Source organism: Ammospiza nelsoni, chromosome 2 (genome assembly GCF_027579445.1).
Source record: "Ammospiza nelsoni isolate bAmmNel1 chromosome 2, bAmmNel1.pri, whole genome shotgun sequence".
Lineage (NCBI taxonomy): Eukaryota > Metazoa > Chordata > Aves > Passeriformes > Passerellidae > Ammospiza > Ammospiza nelsoni.
Window position 1 is genome coordinate 7,961,117 of NC_080634.1, and position 10,202 is coordinate 7,971,318.

Consider the following 10,202-nt stretch of genomic DNA (forward strand, 5'->3'; position numbering starts at 1 on the left):
AAAATAATGAATGAAAAAGACTGCTTAATTAAAACTAAACATTAAGTTGTGCTCTTTTATAAAGGTCCATCTAATTCTGTACAATTTTTTTCCAGACAGAAGGCATGCAAAAGATAGATTATACTAACAGATAGAAAGAAAGAAAAAACTTCAGTGAGACCAAGGCAGCCATTAATAAAGCAACCATTAGCACATTTATGGAGCTTTGACAGAGGAGGATGTAGGAAAATGAAGTACTTAAAAGAAGCTGCCATCAAAGAAACATAGAAAAGTTTAATTTTGAATATGTGGCTATTTTTTAATCTTAGGGACTCTGATTTAGCTCCAAACATAATTTATGTATGTACAATTCAATTGTCAGCCTAAATATAAATGTGCATTATACTGCCTATCCAAAGAAAGCTACCAGCTCAATTCTTGTGGTGTAACCTCACATACCAAGAAAGGCCAAAATTATTTGTTCTTCAGCGGATCTTTGTCTTTAGTGAGCATGTAGTCAGCATCAGGAAGCTGGATTTATCACAGTGGAAAAATTAGGCCCTGGCAATCTGCTCGGTAAAATTTAATTTAGATTTAATTAGCGATGCACTGCAGTCAAGATACATGGGTTCAGGAAGCTGAATTTAATACTGAAGGAGTGAAAGTTGACTCTGTTTAATTGGAACTTCCACCCACAAAGACTTGCCTTTCAAGCTGGGTGGCTGTGGCCAGCACAGGATCAAAACAGCCCCTGGGGCAGGTGAGTGCTCCTGACAGAAAAGTGACAGACATTTGCATTCTCAGCAGTCATCCAGAGCAGCCTGTCCTCCTGGTCTTGTGTCCAAACTTGGTTTGTTTCCTAATCCAGTTGCTTTTCACATTGATTTATCGTCATTATCTTCACACGCCTGAGGACAGAACCTGATTAATCTCTATCACCACTAGCTCTTTTGTTCTTGTTTTATGATGACTAGTTATAATTTATGATGACTAAATAAAACTTCCAATGACTAATAGATCAATCCTTTAAAAGCATCTATTTTTTAAAATTATCTGTGTATTTACCCATTGTCAGAAAAACAGCTAAAATTCCGATTGTCACTCAGAAGCAATAAAAGTCCAGGAGAAACAAACCCAACAACAGGTTAAAAAGGTGGCTTAATGATCTCAAATTGCTTTCAGAATATTTTAATTTGAATTAGTATTTTTGAAAACAGAGATGTTCAGAGAGGTATAACTTTTTTCTCAATTATAAAAAACAAAGTTAGAAGTTGTCTTTGCCCTACACATTGACACAGGTCTGTCTGGTGGTCTGAGAATCCTGTAAGAACACTGGAGTGACTGAGGAGCATCTCTAAGCCAAATATTATTTCCTGTAAGACGATGTTAGAGGTTTGTTCTTTCAGTGTTGTTGCTTTCAGTGGTGTGGTAGAATTGGGAAATCTGTTGTAGGGTGCTGGTCAAGAGCACATTTCTTGATTGCAATTATCCCTTTTTCATTAGATTTAAGAGCTTTGCTACAGATGAGTAACATACGGCATTGGCTGAGGAGATGAGACTTTAATGAGATATAGAACATGCCAGCAAAATGCATGTTAAATTGCAATGACACACTTATGTTGGTAGCAAGTCATGTTGTGAAATTAAATTCCTGACAAGACAATGCAAACAAATGCACTTCAGCAAGCCTGTAGTCACCCAGCTTGTCCTCAAGTTGGTCCAGGAGACAGGCAAGTGGGAGGCTGCAGGGAGGGATTTGGGTTCTTTCCTTTTTATGTGCCATTTCGTAAAATAATTTCATCCTTTTTCTCTGACTTTGCCCAAGGATGTAATGAGGCACAGCATTACTCACTTGAAGTCGTAAGTACGACTGGTGTTGCAAAAGGATCTTCCAAAAGGTGTCTCTCTTAGACACACAGATTTTCAAGCAGCTAAACAATAAAACCAATCAGCAAGAAACTGTGAGTAATATGTGATTTGCTGTAACCTGGACCCATGCACACTATTTAATTAACACAACTGAAAATTTTCCATCTGGGATTACCAAAACCAGCGTTCTCTTCTGCTCAAGCAGTGGCTGTAGAGCAGATACAGATAGCAGCGCTCCTGAGCATCTCTGAAACTTTGACTTTCGTGCCTGGACTCCCAAATCACTCGTTTTTTGTAAGGAAGAGTAAAAGTAATAACACTAACAATATTGTTGTGAGTAGCTCACAAGGTTTGGAAGGGTTTGGTAACATCATTACTCTGCCTTGGGAAAGATTAAAGAAATTAAATGTTAGATTCCTAGCCAAGGAATACAGATCCAACAGACATAACCTAGGCTAGCATCATTTGATGAGTAAAATGAAGCTATCAGTGTTCCATTAAGATTGCTCCTCTTGGGTCTTTCTGACACTCTCCAAGATTCCTCTTGCCCTCCCTCAAGTGCAGAGAAATACAAGTTAGAAAAGAAAAGCATGTTAACATCTTGTTTTCCAACCATGCCTTGGTAATACAGGCAGTTAATTGAAAATTGCAGCTTTCATGCACTCAGCCTTCCCAAAGCATCTTGACTCTTATGGTGCAAATGCCTTTTTAGGAAAAAAAAAATAGATTTTATCTCTTTATGAAGAGTTTGTTCATGTTTGTTTCACCTTGACAGAATTTGGGAAGCAAAAGGCAAGCAAAACTTGCAATCCTAGTTATTGAGAAAATGTGTTTTTCAGGTACAAGAATTTTCATGGAAATTTGCCTAGATTTGAACTAGAAGTAATCTCAAAAATATTCGATCATTTGTGATTTTAAGGAAGTCCACATGTCTGTGAACTTCATGGTTTGTTTGCATATCTGTTGTAGAACTTAAATGAAAATCTAATCCTTGATGCAAGTTCACAGTTTAGAACACATGTGAACCACAGAAAATCATTTAAATTCCAGATGTAGTATATTTGAAGGGGGGGAAAAAAGTCAAGATCTGAAGAATAGCCATGACACCATCCATAACAGATCTCTGTGATACGTGACCTGCAGATGTTTTAAGGCATCTTTAAAGTGGATTGCTCTGGCAATGCAGCTTCAGCAGCTGATCATGAGCTAGCTCTGGCTATCACACCAGATGCCAAAGTGAGCTTTGCACCACGCTGACCTTCAGGATGCCTTCAGCAGTCAGACAGCCTCACTCTGTCCCACAGGGGCTGTGTACACGCATGGGTGCATTTGCTGTGTCTGCTGTTAGTGACGCGCTCTGTTAGCTGCTCCTTGAAAAGCAGCAATCTCTGAATAAGGGAATTCTGGGGGGGGGGGGGGGGGGCTAAACCCAAATAAGGGAATGGTGGGTGTGGCTAAATCACAAAAAAAGGGAATGTGGGTGTGGCTAAATCACAAAAAAGGGAATGTGGATGTGGCTAAACACAAAAAGGAATGTAGGCATGGCTACACCCAAATAAGGGAATGTGGGTGGGGCTTAGCCCAAATAAGGAAATGTGGGTGGGGCAAATCCCAAATAAGGAAATGTGGGTGGGGCTAAATCCAAATAAGGAAAGGTGGGTGTGGCTACACCCAAATAATGGAATTGTGGGTGGGGCTAAATCTCAAAAAAGGAAATGTGGGTGTGTCTAAATCCCAAATAAGGCATGGCTAAATCCCTAATAAGGAAATGTAGGTGTGGCTACACCCAAAAAAGGGTAAAGGTGGGCAGGACTTAGCCAAATAAGGAAAGATGGGTGGGGCCAAATCCCAAATAAGGAAATGTGGGTGTGGCCACACCTAAATAAGGAAATATGGGTGTGGCTTAGCCAAATAAGGAAGTGTGGGTGGGGCCAAATCCCAAATAAGGAAATGTGGGTGTGGCCACACCTAAATAAGGAAATATGGGTGTGGCTTAGCCAAATAAGGAAGTGTGGGTGGGGCCAAATCCCAAATAAGGAAATGTGGGTGTGGCCACACCTAAATAAGGAAAGGTGGGTGCGGCTTATCCAAATAAGGAAATGTGGGGGGCCAAATCCCAAATAAGGAAATGTGGGTGTGGCTAAATCCAAATAAGGGAATTTTGGGCTTCCTAAATCCCAAATGAGGGAATTGTGGGTGGGGCTAAATCCCAAATAAGCACCACAGGCCGATGAGGAAGGAGGGGCAGGGGATGCTCCAGGCACAGGAGCTGACATTCCTCTGCAGCCCCTGGTGACACCAAGGTGTAGCAGCTGTGCCCCTGCAGCCTAGGCTGGGCACAGTGGAGCAGAGATCCACCTGCAGCCCAGGGAGGATCCACTCTGGAGCAGGAGGATGCTGGAGGAAGCTGCAAACTCCATGGGAGGCTCATGGCAGGGACCTGTGACCCTGTAGAGAGAGAAGCCCAGACTGGAGTTGGTTTTCTGGCAGGACTTGTGGCCCCACAGGGACCCCATGCATGTTCAGCATGTTCCTGAAGGACTGCAGCCCATGGGAAGGAGCCACACTGGAACAGTTTGTGAAGAACTGCAGCCTGTGGGAGCACTCACGTTGGAGAAGACTGTGGAGGACTGTCTCCAATGGAAGGGTACCCGCGCTGGAACAGGGAGAGTGTGAGGAAGGCATGGCAGAGATGTGATAAACTGATTTCAGACTCCATTTCCTGTCCCCCTGCACCTGCTGGAGCAGAGTAGGTTGAGAAAATTGTGGCTGAAGGTGAGTCTGGAAACAATGAAGGGGTGTGGGGAACATGTTCTAAGATTTATGTTTTCTTTCTTGTTATACTACACTGATTTGATTGGCAATAAATCAAACCAATATCCCCAAACTGAGTCTGTTTTGCCCATGACAGTGATCAATTTGTGATTTCTCCCTGTCCTAATCCATGAACCTTTAGCTATGTTTTCTTTCCCTTGTCCAGGTGAGGAGTGGCTTTAGTGTGAAAGTGTCCTGGCCTCCAGGCATGGTCAACCCAAAACAGAATTGTTGGTTGGGAAATGTAAGGCACCATATTCCTGCACAGACCCATTTTCTGATTCCACTTTTCCCATATTTAAAATTAGAACTCTAGAGAGAAGAATATGAATTGATTTTTGTGGAATTGTTTTGTGTTATGTTAATTTAAAATGATCAGCTAGCACTGCAGTAATGATCACAGAGGATTGTTCTTTTGAAACAAAGATAACATATCATTGATCTGATGCTTCAAAATTCATCAGAGACTTTTAAGGCCACAAGGGAGTGTTTTGATCAGCTAGGCCTGACTTCTAACACATGGGGAAGCAAAGAGAATTTCACTAACAATTCCTGGACAAGTTGTGCTTCTGGACAAACACAATTCTTTTGTTTGCAGGGGCTCCTTAAAATGAAAATAAGGCTTTCTGCCCAAGATTTGTATTCACTAGGTAATTTTAATTTTTCTTTTCTGAAAATAATTTTTTCTTTGAAAAGCATGGCTGAGTAATTAATTTCATTTTATCTCTGACTTGAGATATTTATTAAAATCATAAATGGACTTCTGGAAGTGAATGAAAGGCACAAGTTATCTGTGAACCGATGAGTAAAAAAACTGAGCCAAAACCCATAATAAAATGCTGAAGTATCATCAAACCACTGGAGATGTAAAAAACCATGCCACAGAAATAAATGCAAGGAAAGAAGGAATGGCTAAAGTTGTAATCCAGTGCAACATTGAAGTGTGCCTGTGACTCTAAATAATATGAGAAGTTTCACCAAAGGCAATGAGAGTGTTAAAAGTTTCAGAAGACACAGGCATACCTCTAAGTGCTTTGGCAGATTGAATTTGAAGTGCCTAGTCAAAATCATTAATTTCTTTTAGCAAGGAGGCAGAACAGAGTTTATGAGACAGTAAAATAAATTACAAAACAGAAAGAACTATAAGAAAAACTTGCTTTTCAACAGCCATGTTCATAGTATCAGCTAAGGATCAATCTCAAATGAGGTTCCCACTGTGCAGTGCAATGCCCTTCAGGAAGCACTAGGTGCTACTGGCTCTGCACAGCATTCAAGCTAAAGAGATTGCCCCATTTTCAAGAAACCACTCTCTTCTGTTATTTTATTGTTTGCCACATAATTTCCTCTTGTTATAGTCTCGATTGCATTCTCAGTTATGCTGTTTTTCTCCCAGTGCAGAAGTGTTTGGTTTGCATTTCTCAACACACCAGAACCACCCCTGAAGAAAATAGGGCAGCAGGCTTGCAGGTGCAATGTACCATAATATCTGTTCAAAGACTGAAGTGCTTCATTTTTGAAGAAGCCAAAGCACATAATTGAACAGAGTTGCCATGATTAAAATGTAATTAAGGTTGTGAAGCCCTTGAGCATCTTAAATTGTGGCATGATACAATATTTATCAGGCTTCAGAACACATAATCACATCTTTGGCCATCCAGACATGTTTTGCTTTTTCCCTATGCAAAATTAACCCTCTATCACAGTTTGAGGCAGCTAAACTTATTACTTCTGTATATGACACCTTAATAATTCTGTGGTGGAAGAGTAAGGACTAGAATTGCATAGAAGACAAGCCAATGAAATGACAAGAAAACACCCATGCTTAAGCATTCATTTAAAAAGATTTTTTTTTGCTGTTAGTGAATAATGGAGTTAATATAAAATTCTGACAGGCATAAACCTATTGAATAATTCTGATACTGCAATCTACAGGTGGCTCACAGCAATAAATTGAATGATGTTAGTTTTATGCAAGAAATAATCTTTTAAAATTCAGAAAAAGGCATATGTATAATTCATATGGTTAATATTTGAGGTATTTTGAAGGTAAATTCACACATTTCTTGTGTCTACATACACGTGGTTTAAAAGAAAAAAAATAAAATAAAGAAATGCCCTTCAGTTAAAAACTTGGCAACTAGTTCAAATTCTACTTCTAAATTTGACTTTGTCATGTCTGCTTATTAAGAATATAATTCATTGCTTGGGAATCTGCTCTGAAATGTCAGTATCTATCATAAATGCTTAACAGTTTTTCAAAGTATCAGCTTTCAGTCGTTGTCACAGGATCAGCTTCAATGACTGGGTCAAATTCAGGTGTTGGCAGATGACACTGTGGCCTCTTATGGTAGCTTTGCTGAGGAACTAAGCTACTGTGGTTCAAAATATTTATGGTTATTTTGATTTTTTGTCTCATTTAGAAGCTGATTCAAGAAGACCCTGTGACCCCTACCTAAATAACAAAAAAAGGTTGCCACCCTTACACACAGACAGCCTTAATTAGCAATTAAAAGTGCTGCCCTGATTTTCCCTGTTGTGTTTGTTTATCCAGATAGTAAAGACCTGTCCTGGGGGGGAAGCAAATATAGCCACCATATATTTTTATTTAGAAACAACTGTGAGTAAAGCAGATTTTTACATTGAGACACTTATTAATGTTTAACAGATTTTTGCATGTTGTGATATTCCTGGTTATAGCTTCATGCAGGCAGTAAGGTCTGTACTCATCAGTTAGATGTTGAACAGACACAATCTGGTGGTCTAAACCAGGCAACAGAGATCAAATCCAAAACTCCTTCCAAATTCAAAGGAGGGGCTTTAAAATAGAGCAATTTTCCCAATAGCTCAGCAGATTGAGGACTAGAGATGCTGCTGTGTTTTAGAGCTGAAGACTCAGCTTCCAGTGTTACCAATGCAATTACTACAATTTCCAAACAGCAGCTACAACAGCAGTACAAAAGAGAATTGTACCTGTTGTACACAACCTTAAAATTGAGAATTTGCTTTGTTGGACAGGCAAAAAATCTCTTAAAATGAGACTATAAAAGATCATCCTAATTTCTATCTAATCCTGCTCCTGCTGCTTCCTCTTATCATATCACATAGCCTTTTGGAGAGCAGCATGGGCCCTTTGTCCCTTTCCCTTTCCCTTGCCTTGTGCCTCCATAGGCTCAGCCACCACTGTGGGAGTTTTACAGATTCTCCAGGCAGTGCTTTCCAACCCTTGTGTTAAAAGCAGGAGGCAGATAGAAGAGCTTCCCATGTTAAAGACATATTTAGGAACCATTTTGAGCCATCGTCAGGGAGCAGCTTGAGGTGGGCAAAACATGTGGGGGATGTGAGGAGGGTAAATGCCATTTGACTATACAGCTGAAAAATGATTGTTTATTTCTGAAGGGGGTGGGCTTGATAATAGCAGTCACTTTTTTCTGTGTCTGCAATGCAGAACTTTCTCTGTGCTAATCTTGGCACTGACATTGAAATTGATGTGTGGCCTTTAGGTAAGTCACTTAATCAATGTGTTTGTAAAATGAGGATAATAACATTTATTTGCCTGCCCGAAATGGATGTAGTAAGGACAGACTGGTTAGTGCTGTGAAATGCTATTTACCAGTAATTGCAAGTATTATTATGCTGTGGACTTAAACCCCTCCTTGACTGATAATTGAAATGGCTGAAACACCAAATAAAAGTCTGAAATGCAAAGGTGACAGTGGTTTCAGCTAAGGTGGGGCTGGTTAAGCTGCTTCCTTTTCATGAAGCTAATTATGCTTTAGCTGAGGCAATATACATCAAAAAATGTTTTGAGCGTGTACCTGCTTTTACTCAGAAATAGAATGAGAGGAAATATTGTGGGATTCATATTTGAGTCACTGGGTAAAGTACCATTGATAATGGGTCAAGGGAGAAGCTGGGTGTAACACAGAAAAATACGTGTTCAAGGCTCTGTTCTGGGATGCAGGAACACTCAGGTGTCCTGAGAGCAGGATGAGCAGTGCAGATAAGACAGAATTAGATGCATCATTACCATTTTCAACCCAATTAACATCCCCGCTCTTCAGGATTAAATAAGGTCTGTAACTTGCCTTTTGGTATGGCAGGCTGAAAAAAAAATAAGTCCTGAGGGTGAGAATAATGAATAATGTGGTAGAGCAGTATGAAGAAGATTAGGAAATGAATTACAGTAAACTGTCTTATCTGTGAGCTGGGCTTTGAGAAATCTCCTGAGGCCTCAGACTGCCCCCTTTATCCCACAGATGTTTCTTTGAGAAGAGAGGAACATAACATGGCTGCCTGGGGTGGCTAAAGAACCAGGTCCTACAAAAGAATTATTTTTCCATCTGTAATACTGCAAAGAATCATCCTGTTACAAATAATCATGTTAGGCTGATGCAGTAGTTAAACCTAGGCTAAGGTTTCTCTACTAATAAAGGAGTTATTTGATCCCTCCTTATGCTGAGTGAAAGCTCACCAGCAGGGTAAGTGCCTCTGACTTGACTAGAAATTGGGGGAATAAGTGCTTCAGGAATGTTATAGAGATCTCACTTCATCTCCTTACTATTTTCATGGTGAATTTCTTTGAAATTTATTAAGGAAGCAGGGGCTCAGACTGTGATTGGCAATATTTCCAAGAATACATCAAAAGTTATGAAAAAAGAAGTGGTGGAATTGTTAACTTTGCCTTTCTCCAGTTTGCTTTCCAGTTTGAAGTTTTACAATCCAAACTCAGGGCAAACCCAGCCAGGGGGCTGCATCTCCAGAGCAGCAGTGAAAAATACAGTGGTTGCTGAGCAGGGCACCCGTACGGTTGGCAGGATGGTTTCCTGCATGTTTTGGAGTGGATAAACTCTTCACCAAGCTACAGAAGGAGAAACATTTTGCTTTCTTCTGTAAAACAGTTCTTGGAGAGATCACAAGTCCCTGCACAGTGGTGTGGCACCCAGAGAGAATTGTCACGCAGAGGCAAATCATCCTGTGTTAATGAGGTTAGAAACAGAGAGGTGCCTCTTTGGGGCTCATCAAAACCTGCTAGCTGTAGGACACTCAAAGTAGGAAGAATCAGATGTAGTGAAAGCCAGACATTAAAGGGATACACTCATGAGAAGGGGATTTATATTCAGAAATAAAGAATCTGGGTTGCTGTAGGCTCCTCAGGTTCAAAGGAGGGTGTCTCAGGGGAGTTCTGCTACAGTAATACGTGGGCAGAGCCCTGTCACTCAGACAGACTGCAATGAGGAGATTAGGCAGAGGCAAGGTCCAGCAACTGCTCTGATCCCATGGGACACAGTGCTACTGGATATTAAGGCATTGCTCTCTGACAGGCAGTGAATGCTTAGAAACATTTCTGGGAATATTAAGTCAAATTGAAGAACATGCTCAGTAATTTAATGTTCCTTTTGGGTCTTGATAATCATAGCCTTACAGAAAAATCACTCAGAATGGCATTTGAATAGCCATGTCAAAATGTCTGGCTGTGGCAGTGTGCTAAGTATCCACAGGTAACAGGAATATCATGCAAACTCAGTTGAAACAAGATAAAG